This window comes from Ovis canadensis, chromosome 14 (assembly GCF_042477335.2).
Source record: "Ovis canadensis isolate MfBH-ARS-UI-01 breed Bighorn chromosome 14, ARS-UI_OviCan_v2, whole genome shotgun sequence".
Lineage (NCBI taxonomy): Eukaryota > Metazoa > Chordata > Mammalia > Artiodactyla > Bovidae > Ovis > Ovis canadensis.
In genome coordinates, this window is record NC_091258.1 from 72,466,118 (window position 1) to 72,479,163 (window position 13,046).

The 13,046-nt window shown below is 43.4% G+C and overlaps 1 protein-coding gene across 2 annotated transcripts in view; it reads left to right on the plus strand.

Moving 5' to 3' along the window:
* LOC138419166 (zinc finger protein 347-like) overlaps positions 1-13,046 on the plus strand; it is a 74,823-nt gene that overhangs the window by 22,082 nt on the left and 39,695 nt on the right. Inside the window, exon 1 of one of the 2 annotated variants that reach the window (XM_069551546.1) lies at positions 5,565-5,635. The exons of the other annotated variant lie outside the window; for it this stretch is intronic. The gene's annotated coding sequence lies outside the window, so the exon portion shown is untranslated. Of the gene's footprint in view, positions 1-5,564; positions 5,636-13,046 lie in introns of those variants that run through there. 2 annotated transcript variants of the gene reach the window in all.

Genomic DNA, 13,046 nt, shown 5'->3' on the forward strand with positions numbered 1-13,046 from the left:
CAAAAATAGGAAGTCAAGAAACACCAGGAGGAACAGGCAAATTTGGCCTTGGAATGCAGAATGAAGCAGGGCAAAGACTAATAGAGTTTTGCCAAGACAATGCACTGGTCCTAGCAAACACCCTCTTCCAACAACACAAGAGAAGACTCTACATATGGACATCACCAGATGGTCAACACCAAAATCACATTGATTCTATTCTTTGCAGCTAAAGATGGAGAAGCTCTGTACAGTCAACAAAAACAAGACCAGGAGCTGACTGTGGCTCAGATCATGAACTCATTACCAAATTCAGACTTAAATTGAAGAAAGTAGGGAAAACCACTAGACCATTCAGGTATGACCTAAATCAAATCCCTTATGATTTTACAGTGGAAGTGAGAAATAGATTTAAGGGCCTAGATCTGATAAATAGAGTGCCTGATGAACTATGGAATGAGGTTCGTGACATTGTACAAGATATGGGGATCAAGACAATCCCCATGGAAAAGAAATGTAAAAAACCAAAATGGCTGTCGGGGGAGGCCTTACAAACAGCTGTGAAAAGAAAAGAAGCAAAAAGCAAAGGAGAAAAGGAAAGATATAAGCATCTGAATGCAGAGTTCCAAAGAAGAGCAAGAAGAGATAAGAAAGCCTTCTTCAGTGATCAATGCAAAGAAATAGAGAAAAGAACAGAATGGGAAAGACTAGAGATCTCTTGAAGAACATTAGAGATACCAAGGGAAAAATTCATGCAATGATGGGCTCAATAAAGGACAGAAATAGTCTGGACCTAACAGAGGCAGAAGATATTAAGAAGAGGTGGCAAGAAACGACCCAGATAATCATGATGATGTGATCACTAATCTAGAGCCAGACATCCTGGAATGTGAAGTCAGGTGGGCCTTAGAAAGCATCACTACGAACAAAGCTAGTGGAGGTGATGGAATTCCAGTTGAGCTGTATCAAATCCTGAAAGATGATGCTGTGAAAGTGCTGCACTCAATATGCCAGCAAATTTGGAAAACTCAGCAGTGGCCACAGGACTGCAAAAAGGTCAGTTTTCATTCCAATTCCAAAGAAAGGCAATGCCAAAGAATGCTCAAACTACCACACAATTGCACTCACCTCACATGCTAGTAAAGTAATGCTCAAAATTCTCCAAGCCAGGCTTCAGCAATACATGAACCATGAACTTCCTGATGTTCAACCTGGTTTTAGAAAAGGCAGAGGAACCAGAGATCAAATTGCCAACATCCGCTGGATCGTGGAAAAAGCAAGAGAGTTCAAGAAAAACATCTATTTCTGCTTTATTGACTATGCCAAAGCCTTTGACTGTGTGGATCACAATCAACTGTGGAAAATTATGAAAGAGATGGGAATACCAGAACACCTGACCTGCCTCTTGAGAAATCTGTATGCAGGTCAGAAAGCAATAGTTAGAACTGGACATGGAACAACAGACTGGTTCCAAATAGGAAAAGGAGTATGTCAAGGCTGTATATTGTCACCCTGCTTATTTAACTTCTAGGCAGGGTACATCATGAGAAACACTGGACTGGAAGAAACACAAGCTGGACTCAAGATTGCCGGGAGAAATATCATAACCTCAGATATGCAGATGACACCACTCTTATGGCAGAAAGTGAAGAGGAACTAAAAAGCCTCTTGGTGAAAGTGGAGAGTGAAAAAGTTGGCTTAAAGCTCAACATTCAGAAAACGAAGATCATGGCATCCAGTTCTATCACTTCATGGCAAATAGATGGAGAAACAGTGGAAACAGTGTCAGACTTCATTTTTGGGGGCTCCAAAATCACTGCAGATGGTGACTGCAGCCATGAAATTAAAAGACACTCCTTTGAAAGAAAGTTATGACTAACCTAGATAGCATATTGAAAAGCAGAGACATTACTTTGCCAACAAAGGTCCATCTAGTCAAGGCTATGGTTTTTCCTGTGGTCATGTATGGATGTGAGAGTTGGACTGTGAAGAAAGCTGAGCGCCGAAGAATTGATGCTTTTGAACTGCGGTGTTGGAGAAGACTCTTGAGAATCACTTGGACTGCAAGAAGATCCAACCAGTCCATTCTGAAGGAGATCATCCCTGGAATTTCTTTGGAGGGAATGATGCTAAAGCTGAAACTCCAGTACTTTGGCCACCTCATGTGAAGAGCTGACTCATTCGAAAAGACTCTCATGCTGGGAAGGATTGAGGGCAGGAGGAGAAGGGGACGTCCGAGGATGAGATGGTTGTATGGCATGACCGACTCAATGGACATGGGTTTGGGTGGACTCCGGGAGTTGGTGATAGACAGGGTTACCTGGCATGCTGCGGTTCATGGGGTCGCAAAGAGTCGGACACAACTGAGAGACTGTACTGAACTGAACTGAACTGCCCCCTGCGCCAGGACGCTTTGCCCCCCTGCGCCGAGTCGCCCCTCCTCAACGTGCCACGCCGCGCCGGTGCTCTGCCCGGGCGCGCCATGCCGAATCTCCCAGCCCCGCCGGCTGAGTTGCCCTGTCAGACGCGCCTGAACGCTCCGCCCCGCCCCTCCTGCCAATCCGAGACGGCCCGCCCCTCTGCTCATGGGGTTCCGCCTCACATTCCAAAGGTCCGGCTGGTCAGGCTTCTCTGTACCACCTACTCCAGGACGGCCAGGCCCTGCTTGCAGGCCGTCCAGCTATCTTTCTGCGCGTGCGGCACCGTGACCCACGCGGAAGCGGAGAGCGGCGAGTGGAGGTCCCAGAGCAGCGTGAGTTTCTGTCCTTGGAGTCAAACCTGCCTCTCGCAGTCTCCTTTCTTTGTACCCCGGCTCTGAGGGTGGTACTGACCCTAAATCCCCGCTCCCGCCCCACCACGCTCAGCAAATTCGAACATCTCCGTAAGCGGCGAAGGGGCGCCTGCCTTTTGGTTTAAAGTCCGCACTGAAGCCGGTTTCTGCTTTTGGAACACTGAAACCCTGCGTTTCGCATTTTTTCTGGCTTAACGCTGTTTACTGACCTCACGGACCCCTCTATCCTTTCTGCACTACATACAGTTCTATTAGGCGAGGTGGTTTATTCGCTCCACGTTCTTCAGCCTCTCCTCGGGCCCTGGAGACCTTGCCGGCCGCCCTGCTCCCGGAGAGGCTGCGTTCTCTCCCCTGTCCTGGGATTCTGGGGAGCCCGCCCCGCTCTGAGACCCCTCTTCCCCCAGCCCCTCTGTTCTCAGGTCTCCTCAGGCCGGTCCTTCTGCGCTTCAGAGTGACCTTTCCCCTGATCCCTGGTAGGGGGAGGTGACCTGAACCAGCCACGTGACGCCCATGGTTCTTCGGCCCCAAATACCACCCGCTGGAATTTGGCTCTTGCGGGAGGGCCTTTCTTATTCAGTCTCGTACCCTGTTAATAGTGGGCGGAAGGTGGGATCAGAAGAAGCAGAGACAGCGACTCCTAGAGGACTGGAAAATTGAGAATAGCATGTGGGACAAGCGATGGCAGTGAAGAGGATTGTGAGGAACTTGAAAGACAGCTTCATGAAAGAGAATGAGCCTTGAAGGGAGCGGGTGGGGAAAGGAGAGAAATTTAAAGAAAAGCAGGATCTCCGGAGCGTTAAAGGTGAGCAACATAGGGAGGTGTGGTTGTTCTTTCCGACTCTGTGAGTCTTGTATCTCCCAGAGTTTTCTCAAATCCATGTCCGTTGAGTCCAAGGATGGTATCCAACCATCTCATCCTCTGCCGCTCTCTTCTATAGCCTTCAAGGGAGAGCGTCTGTAAATCAGGGGTCCCAAAGAGGGCGACAGTGGAGAGGCAGTTTACACAGACAGCGTGCAAAGGGGATACAAGAGTTGGGACCAGAGCCACAATATCCGGCCGGGAGAGAAAGGGGACTTCTAGAGATTGGAGGAGCTGAGAAAAAAAGCGAGCTGAAAGGAAGCATAACCACTTGGGAGTGCCAGAGAGTTGGGAGGAAGGGCGGGCAGAGGTGGAAGAAGAAAGGCAGAAATACAGGGAGGTTGAGGATCACCAGGGAGGCTGAGAGAAAACAACTTGAAGGTGAACAGATGGCAGAGAGAGGTGGGATGGGAGGCAGGGAAGAAGTAGAGAGGAGGACAGGCACAGCAGGAGAGCAGAGAAAGAGAGACAGAGAAAGAAATAGGGAAACAGATCAACCAAATGGAGTGGAAACAGCTAGTGTGCAGGTAATGGTGGGGACTAGATTCAGAAGAGTGCTGAGTCAGTTGGGTAAGAATTATTAAGTCGTTATGCATTGATTTTTGGCTTTAAAATGTAATGCAAATCTTGCTTCTTTAAATTATACAGATAAGAATGAGAATTGCAAAACTTCTGTCTGTGAGGCATGTGTATTTTGTAATAATTTGTATTCAAAGATCATCCATGTGTAGAGCCTGTTGAGGTGGGGGCTGTGGCAGTGACTTGATTCTCTCAGCTGTGGGTCACCCCCTTCCCTATTCCTGGTGAGAGTAGAGATGAAGAGAGAAGAAATGGGACAAGAACTGGACTGACTCTTACTACATGATGCCTTTTCAAGGAACTTTAAACATGTTCTTTGTGATGGTTTTACTTTTGGCTTTCTGCTTTCTTTACATTTAATTATTTTTATAGCTTGGGATAAAGATTTGTTCGTTCAATAGCAACTTTCTTGTAAACAGTTATGGAGATGTGTCTCACTTGGGACAACTTGGATGAATGTAGAGAATATCATGGTAAGTGAATTAAGACAGACAGGGAAAGACTGGTATGTCCTTCCATTATATGGAATGTGAAAAAAAAAAGAAACTCACTAGTACAAGAGCATAGGATGGTGGTCATCTGGGGCTGGGAGGAGGGGAAGATGGGGAGATGTTGGTCAAACGGTACAGATTTTGAGTTGTAAAATGAATGTGTCCTGGGGAGGTATGCACAGCATGCTGACCGTAGTTAATCCTGTTCTGTTACTGAATGCTGGGAATTTGTCAGGAGAGTACATCGTCAGTGTTTTCACCACACTCAGAACATGGGAATTTGGAGGTGATGGATGTGTTCATTAGTGGTTTGTGATAAATATTTTACAGTGTACACGTGTCACATGGTCACAGGGTGTATGGTATGTATACACATACTCTGGATAGTCGGTTCTCCCCATCAGACATGTTCCTCAGGATCCTGTGTGGGGCCTTGCCCCAGGAATGTGCACAGAGCAGCAGATGATTCAGATCTGGATCCTGCATTGAGCACCAGGGCTCTTAGCCTCCACTTCTGAGACTGAGATCAGGCCTTGGGGGAGGGAAGGGCACTCTGCTCTGAGTGGAGCTGGACCAGGGCCTGCTGTGTGACCTGAAGGGCATCTTGGGGTCAGCAGAGGTGGCCCCTGCCACTGTGTACATGAGGCCTCGCCAGGAGGGGAGTGTGATCCAAGGAAATTGTGGGAAAGTCCCATGTTGGACTCTATGTGGGAATTGACTGTCCTGAGTCCCTCCTGAGACAGTGGCCACAGAGGACTGTCTGTTCCACACAGTGAGGGCTTCCCTGTGTGTGTGTGGTTGAGGCTCAGGAAAGGGATGTGTTGACTCTAAGCATTAAAGAGTGTGTTTTCAACTTTCATGATAGAACTGTGAAGACTCATGGATGAAGAAGCCCAGAAGAGGAAAATGCAGGAGTCAGGGATGGTTCTTTCTCAGGTAGGGTCATATTCTCAGTGGATTCTCACACTGCCTTCCTGAAATGCCCTTCTCAGGACTCACTAATCATGTCTGACTCTGGAGTGTCCTGTCTGACTACTGTACATGCACACTCACCTAGGGCCTTCCCTCAGGGCCTGTCGTCTCCACTTAGATTCCATCTCCTCATGACCTGGGGACCTGGCCCTTGTGAGGAGGCTCCCCTGGGCACCATCCTGGGCAGGGCTTCTCACCCACGGGTTGGAGATGGGGTCTTGGTGCTGTTGGGCAGCAGGGACTGTTTAGGGCTGATCTGGATGCGCTGTCTGCTCTCAGTCAACCAGGGTAAAGAAGCTATATGTGGACCTCATGTATTAACATGTATGGTACATGGTAAAATCTGCAAAAGAGGCCAATGAGTGGAAATCAGTTCTAACTTTGTATAGTACATTTAAAACTAAATGAGCACCTCCTTAAAAACTTAAGTGTTTGGGAATGGAATGGAAAGTTCAGAAAGAGATCTCAGGACTGGATGGTGTTTCATATCATTGTCTTGTTTTATCTTTTTTCTTCTTTTTCAGTTTCTTTTTTTTTTTTAATTCTTTTCATTGTTTCTAGTCTTTCCATTGTCTATTTAAACCATGAAATCAAGTTTACTAATATTTTTTGTCTTTCCTTCTTGGTTGCAAGTTGCGTCTTGCAGTATCTTAGTTCCTGAGGAGGAATTGAACCTAAAACCCCTGCAGTAGAAATGCAGGGTCTTAAGCACTGGACCACTAGGAAAGTCCCAACTTTACTAATTTTGATTCATTATCTATTTCAGAAACAATATTTAATGTAGGCAATTAGAGACCAAGAATTGGCTCCAAATAGCTTTCCATTGATTTATCAGAATATTATTTCTATTGAAATGATCCTTACCTCTTTTTCTTCTTCTCCTTTTGTGTGAAAATAAAAACTCTGCTCAGGGCCTCATGGTGAAATGTATTTTCATATCAGGGACAGTTGACCTTCAAGGTTGTGGCCATCAAATTCACTCCTGAGGCATGAGAATGCTTAAACCTTGTTCAGAGGGCCTTGTACAGGAATGTGATGATAGAGGCCCTCAGAAACGTGCTCTCTGTGGGTAAGAATAACTTGCCTCTGAAGTTTGGGATCTGCCCTGGGGGTGTGTCTCTGCATTTTCTCTGTATGCCTCTTAGTAGCCTGTTTTTAGTGACTGAGCTCAAAGCCCTGTTGACTCAGACATGAAAAGCCTCATGATTGGCATTAGGAATTTAAACTTGTCCTTTCTTCAGGTGATCTGCCCACTACATGGTACACAAGGAGTTTTTCCAGAGCTTAAGTATTTATAAAGTTGATTTCAACCTTTTGAAATATCCAATTTCCTATTTTGTACCCCTATGGTCTTGGTTTAGTAGTTCTTTAAAAGTAATAGATCTTTGCATATTGTACTATTCCTTATGCATTCAGAAGGAGGTAGAGAGGGAATGAATACGTGAAGTACTGTTCTTTCCATCTTTAATGCTTTAATCAATATTCACACCTTGGAATTCTGCCGGGGTCCAGCCCCGGTGGATCCAGGGAATTCGAAGGTGGGGACGGAGTCGGCATCCTGGAAAAAACTATATAATTACAGATATAGAGGGAGATTAGAAACAGATAATGTAGTAGGAGAATTAGTGGAGAAAAGAGGCTGAATAACTGGTTTACATGGAATCCCAATCACCACCTACATAGGCCACAGGCGTCTTTCCATTTTCCCAAAGGAGAGGAGGCACTGAGGCCTCCCCAGTCCGATCTCAGAAGCCCAGGCAGAATTAGCAGGCTCCCACATTTCAGATAGGAATTCAGCCAGGAAAACAGGGAGTGAGAAAGAAACGACATGGGGGAATCAGTCTTTCCAGAAACTGATCCGATTTCTTTATTTTTCAGGTTTGTTTATATACCTTTTTGTTATACATAGGGATGAATACAGAGTCACGTGGGGGTCAGCAGACCTGACCCTTGTCACAATCAGGTGCTTCATATAAAATTATACAAAGGTCTTATGAGTTTCATCATCTTTTAGCCATGAGGTCTGCTGACATTTTATGGCCCTTTCTGATACTGGTTAGTTAACCAGAAAACTTACTTTTCCAGGGGTGATTTTTTCTTAAATCAGGCGCCACCCTCCAAATAAAGTTGCATTCCTATAGGGTGAGGATGTAGTGAGTTACAATCAAGAAAGGAATTTACTTAACCTAAGGTTTATCATGATTAATCTTAAAGGTTAATACTTATTTCTCCTATATGCTAGTTATATTCATTATAAGGACAGGAATATGGAGATTTAGCAGCAAGTATTGGCTCAACAAATTTAAACCCTTCACCAACGTTCCCCTTAAGATCTATTTTGTTTTAAGATAGTGATAAAGTTACATTTTTGTCTAGCAAGGACACAGTGATTTATAGTGATTTATAACAAAGTACAGTGATCTATAACAAAAGAGAAGATTCATTAACTCAAAAAGTCTAGTATTGCTAACATCAAAAAACTATATTTCCTTTTCTATATTCCAAATACATTGATTAATATATTCCCAGGTGCCTAAGGATATGGAGGCCTGATGGCAATCATTGACTCATCAATGAGAAAAAGCCCTATGCTAATACTCCAAACTCTCTGTGCTGTTTATGGTTGAGAGGTTGTCACACAAGCTAGTCTGTCAGCAGAGAGGTTTGACCTGAGACACCCTTGTCACACCCAGGGCAGGGAATTAGCAGTAATTATTGGCACGACAAATGAAAAAAACCTTCACCAATATAATTCGTAATCAACCCACTAATACTATACTAATGATCTTCTAACTTCTCAAAAGAGTCTGTATTTAGAAAGTTTTAAAACATCCCATGCCTCTCACAGTTGGGAGGCTGTAAACAGTCGCATGCGGCTGGACAAGCCTGATCAGGCAGGCCAGAAAACCTTCAGAGTTCGTAAGTTAAAACACTCTTGTCACGCCCAGGAATTTTTACTAACTGGAGCTGCAAGTTAACTCCTTCTCTGAGAGAAATGGTTATGGGGGAGAGCTCCCCGTAAAGTACTCTGGTTTTGGGGGTAGATGCTTGGGAACAGGGTGTTTCCTGAGGCTTGATCACGCCTTTGCGTATGCCAAGCTTCCTTCCTCATGACCTTTGCCATGGGCAGAGTTCCTCACGCCGGCTCCCAACAGAATTCATCAGAGAATTCATACTGGAAAGAAACGTTACAGATGTAAGAAGTGTGGCAAAGACTTTAGTTGGAGTTGGGGCCTTAAAATTCATCAATACATAATGGACAGAAACCATAGAAATGTAATGAGGCTGGGAAACCTTTAGTGCACGTTTAGTCTTAACTGACCATCAAGCAGTTAAGACATATGGGAGAGAAGCTCTTTAAATGTATGTGGCAAAGCCTTTAGTTACAGATCTTATTTTTACAGTTCATCGGAGAATTCATACTGCAGAAAAACCATATAAATATGATGTTTGTGGCCAGTGCTTAACTCAAAAGGTGAGCCTTGGAATTCTTTAGAGAATTCATACTAGAGAGAAAACTTACAAATGTAACGAGTGTGACCAAGATTTCAATGCACGTTGAGCTCTAACCAAGCATCAAGCAGTTCATACAGGAAAGAAATCATATAAATGTAATTTATGTGGCAAAGCTTTCTGTTACAGGTTTCATATTACGGTTCATTGGAGAATTCATACTGGAGAGAAACCATATAAATGTGATGTGTGTGGCCGGTGCTTTACTCAAAATGCACACCTTGGAATTCATCTGGGAGTTCATGCTGGAGAGAAACCGTATAAATGTGATGTATGTGGCAAAGCCTTTAGGCAAAATGGACACATTACAGTTCATCAGAGAATTCATACTGAATTCAGTTCAGTTCAGATCAGTTCAATTGCTTACTCGTGTCTGACTCTTTCTGACCCTGTGAACTGCAGCATGCCAGGCCTCCCTGTTCATCACCAACTCCCGGAGTTCACTCAGACTCATGTTCATTGAGTCAGTGATGCCATCCAGCCATCTCATCCTCTGTTGTCCCCTTCTCCTCCTGCCCTCAATACCTCCCAGCATCAGGGTCTTTTCAGATGAGTTAGTTTTTCACATCAGATGGCCAAAGTATTGGAGTTTCAGCTTCAACATAAGTCCCTCCAATGAACACCCAGGACTGATCTCTATAGGAGGGACGGTTGGATCTCCTTGCAGTCCAAGGGACTCTCAAGAGTCTTCTCCAACACCACAGTTCAAAAGCATCAATTCTTTGGTGCTCAGCTATCTTTATAGTCCAACTCTCACATCCATACATGACCACTGGATAAACCATAGCATTGACTAGACAAACCTTTGTTGGCAAAGTAATGTGTTTGCTTTTGAATATGCTGTCTAGGTTGGTCGTAACTTTCCTTCCAAGGAGTAAGTGTGTTTCAATTTCATGGCTGCAATCACCATCTGCAGTGATTTGCAGCCCAGAAAAATAAAGCCAGCCACTGATTCCACTGGTTCCCCATCTATTTGCCATGAACTGATGGAACTGGATGCCATGATCTTAGTTTTCTGAATGTTGAGTTTTAAGCCAACTTTTTCACTCTCCTCTTTCATTTTCATCAAGATGTTCTTCTTCACTTTCTGCAATAAGGATGGTCTCATCTGCATATCTGAGGTTAAGGATATTTCTCCCAGCAATCTTGACTCCAGCTTGTGCTTCTTCCAGCCTAGCGTTTCGCATGATGTACTCTGCACGGAAGTTAAATAAGCAGGGTGACAATATAGAGCCTTGACGTCCTCCTTTTCCTATTTGGAACCAGTCTGTTGTTCCATGTCCAGTTCTAACTGTTGCTTCCTGACCTGCATACAGGTTTCTCAAGAGGCAGATCAGTGGTCTGGTATTCTTATCTCTTTCACAATTTTCCACAGTTTATTGTGATCCGCACAGTCAAAGGCTTTGGCATAGTCAATAAAGCAGAAATAGATGTTTTTCTGGAACTCTCTTACTTTTTCGATGATCCAGCGAATGTTGGCAATTTGATCTCTGGTTCCTGTGCCTTTTAAAATCCAGCTTGAACATCTGGAAGTTCATGGTTCATGTATTTCTGAAGCCTGGCTTGGAGAATTTTAAGTGTTATCTTATTAGTGTGTGAGATGAGTGCAATTGTGCCGTAGTTTATGCATTCTTTGGGATTGGAATGAAAAGTGACTTTTTCCAGTCCTTTGGCCACTGCTAACTTTTCCAAATTTGCTGGCATATTGAGTGCAGCACTCTCACAGCATCATCTTTCAGGATTTGAAACAGCTCACCTGGAATTCCATCACCTCCACTAGCTTTGTTCACAGTGATGCTTCCTAAGGCCCACTTGAGGATGTCTGGCTCTAGGTGAGTGATCACACCATCATGATTATCTGGGTCATGAAGATCTTTTTGTACACTTCTGTGTATTCTTGCCACCTCTTCTTAATATCTTTTACTTCTGTTAGGTCCCTATCATTTCTGTCTTTTATTGAGCCCATCTTTGCATGAAATGTTCCCTTGGTATCTCTAATTTTCTTGAAGAGATCTCTAGTCCTTCCCATTTTATTCTTTTCCTCTATTTCTTTACATTGGTCGCTGAGGATGGCTTTTTTTTTTTTTTATCTCTCCTTGCCATTCTTTGGAACTCTGCATTCAAATCGGTATATCTTTCCTTTTCTCCTTTGCTTTTTGCTTCTCTTCTTTTCACACCTATTTGTAAGGCCTCCCTCCTCAGACAACCATTTTGGGTTTTTGCATTTCTTTTTCCTGGGGATAGTCTTGATTCCTGTCTCCTGTACAGTGTCACGAACCTCCATCCATAGTTCATCTGGAACTCTATCTATTTACTGGAGAGAAACCATATAAATGTGATATATGTGGCAAACCTTTAGTCAAAGTGCAAATTTGTAGTTCATCGGAGAATTAATACTGGAGAGGAACCATATAAATGTGAAATTTGTGGCTGGTCCTTTACTCAAAATGCCAACCTTGGAAGTCATCAGAGAATTCGTACTGGAGAGAAACCTTACAAATGTAACGTGTGTAACAAAGCCTTTAGTCAGACTTCTGGCCTTATAATTCATCAGAGAACTCATACTAGAGAGAAATCATACAAATATAATTAGTGTGACAGAGCTCTCATTGCACATTCATCTGTAACTGACCATTAAGGAAAACGATATAAATGTAATTTATATGTCAAAGTCTTCAGTCACAGGAATCGTTTTGCAGATAATCAGTGAATCCATATGGAGTGAAACCTGACAGATGTAATAAATGCAGTAAAGTATATCATCCTTTTGACCTTCAGAAAAGTCAAACTGTAGGAAAACTGCAGAAATACAGTGGGTGTGGCAGAGCTTTGGATTCTGAGTTCAGAACTAACTAACAGGATGTGATGAATTCTGAGATCTTACCCATGTAGTGATTGTTGCAATTGTTTTAGAAGGCATTCAAACCTTGCAAATCGTGAAAAAAAATCATACTGAAAAGAAGCCATACATTTAGTATGCAGTAAATCTTAAGGGGACTATAAGGTTACCTGTACATGAGAGAAAGAATGTAAATGTAATATATGTGACCACTGCTTCAATACAAGTCTTATTAGTCACATCATCAGGGAATTCATAATCCAGAGAAAGGAAATGTAATAAGTGGGGCAAATGCACCAGGTAGCATTCAGCCCTAAAAAGACATCAGGTGATCCATACGCAAGAGACCTTACAAATGTATTCACTGTGGTGAGGCTTTTGTCAGGTGATTCCATTTAGGCTTCATGAGAAAATTCATACTCCAATACACAGAAGCTATGTTGATGTAATGAGTGTGTCTTGACAACAGTCTTATAGAGAGCTTATAGGCAACAGTCTCAATTTAAGATTCCGTAAAGAAGTCATTCTGAAGGAAAAGCTTACAAGTGATAATGAAAGTGTAAAACCTTCACTCGGGGCTCATATCTCACCAATCATCAGATGATCCATACTAGGGAGATCCTTACGAGTGTATGTAATGTGGCAAGGCTTTTAGGTGCTGCCTTAAACTCAGGATTTACCAAATACTTAGAAATGCAATGACTATGGCAGTTTTTACAATTGCTACTCACTCTCTAGGTATGTAGGAATATGTATCCTGGAGACAAGCCACACAAATGCGTTTGTAGGAAGGAGTTTTCTGAAACAGCAAAGTTTGGGGACGATACTAGAGCAATGCCTTCCAGATGCAATAGGAGTGGAAAAAGTTTCAGCTTGAGTTGAAGTATTATGCAATAAGAGTCCATATTGAAGAGAAGTCATGAACTGTGTAGGCAAGGGCTTTCTCAAGACATCAGAGTGTATTAGACTTAAAAATATATGTCTTCCAAAGAAACCACACAAAAGTTGTGCATGCTATTTTCT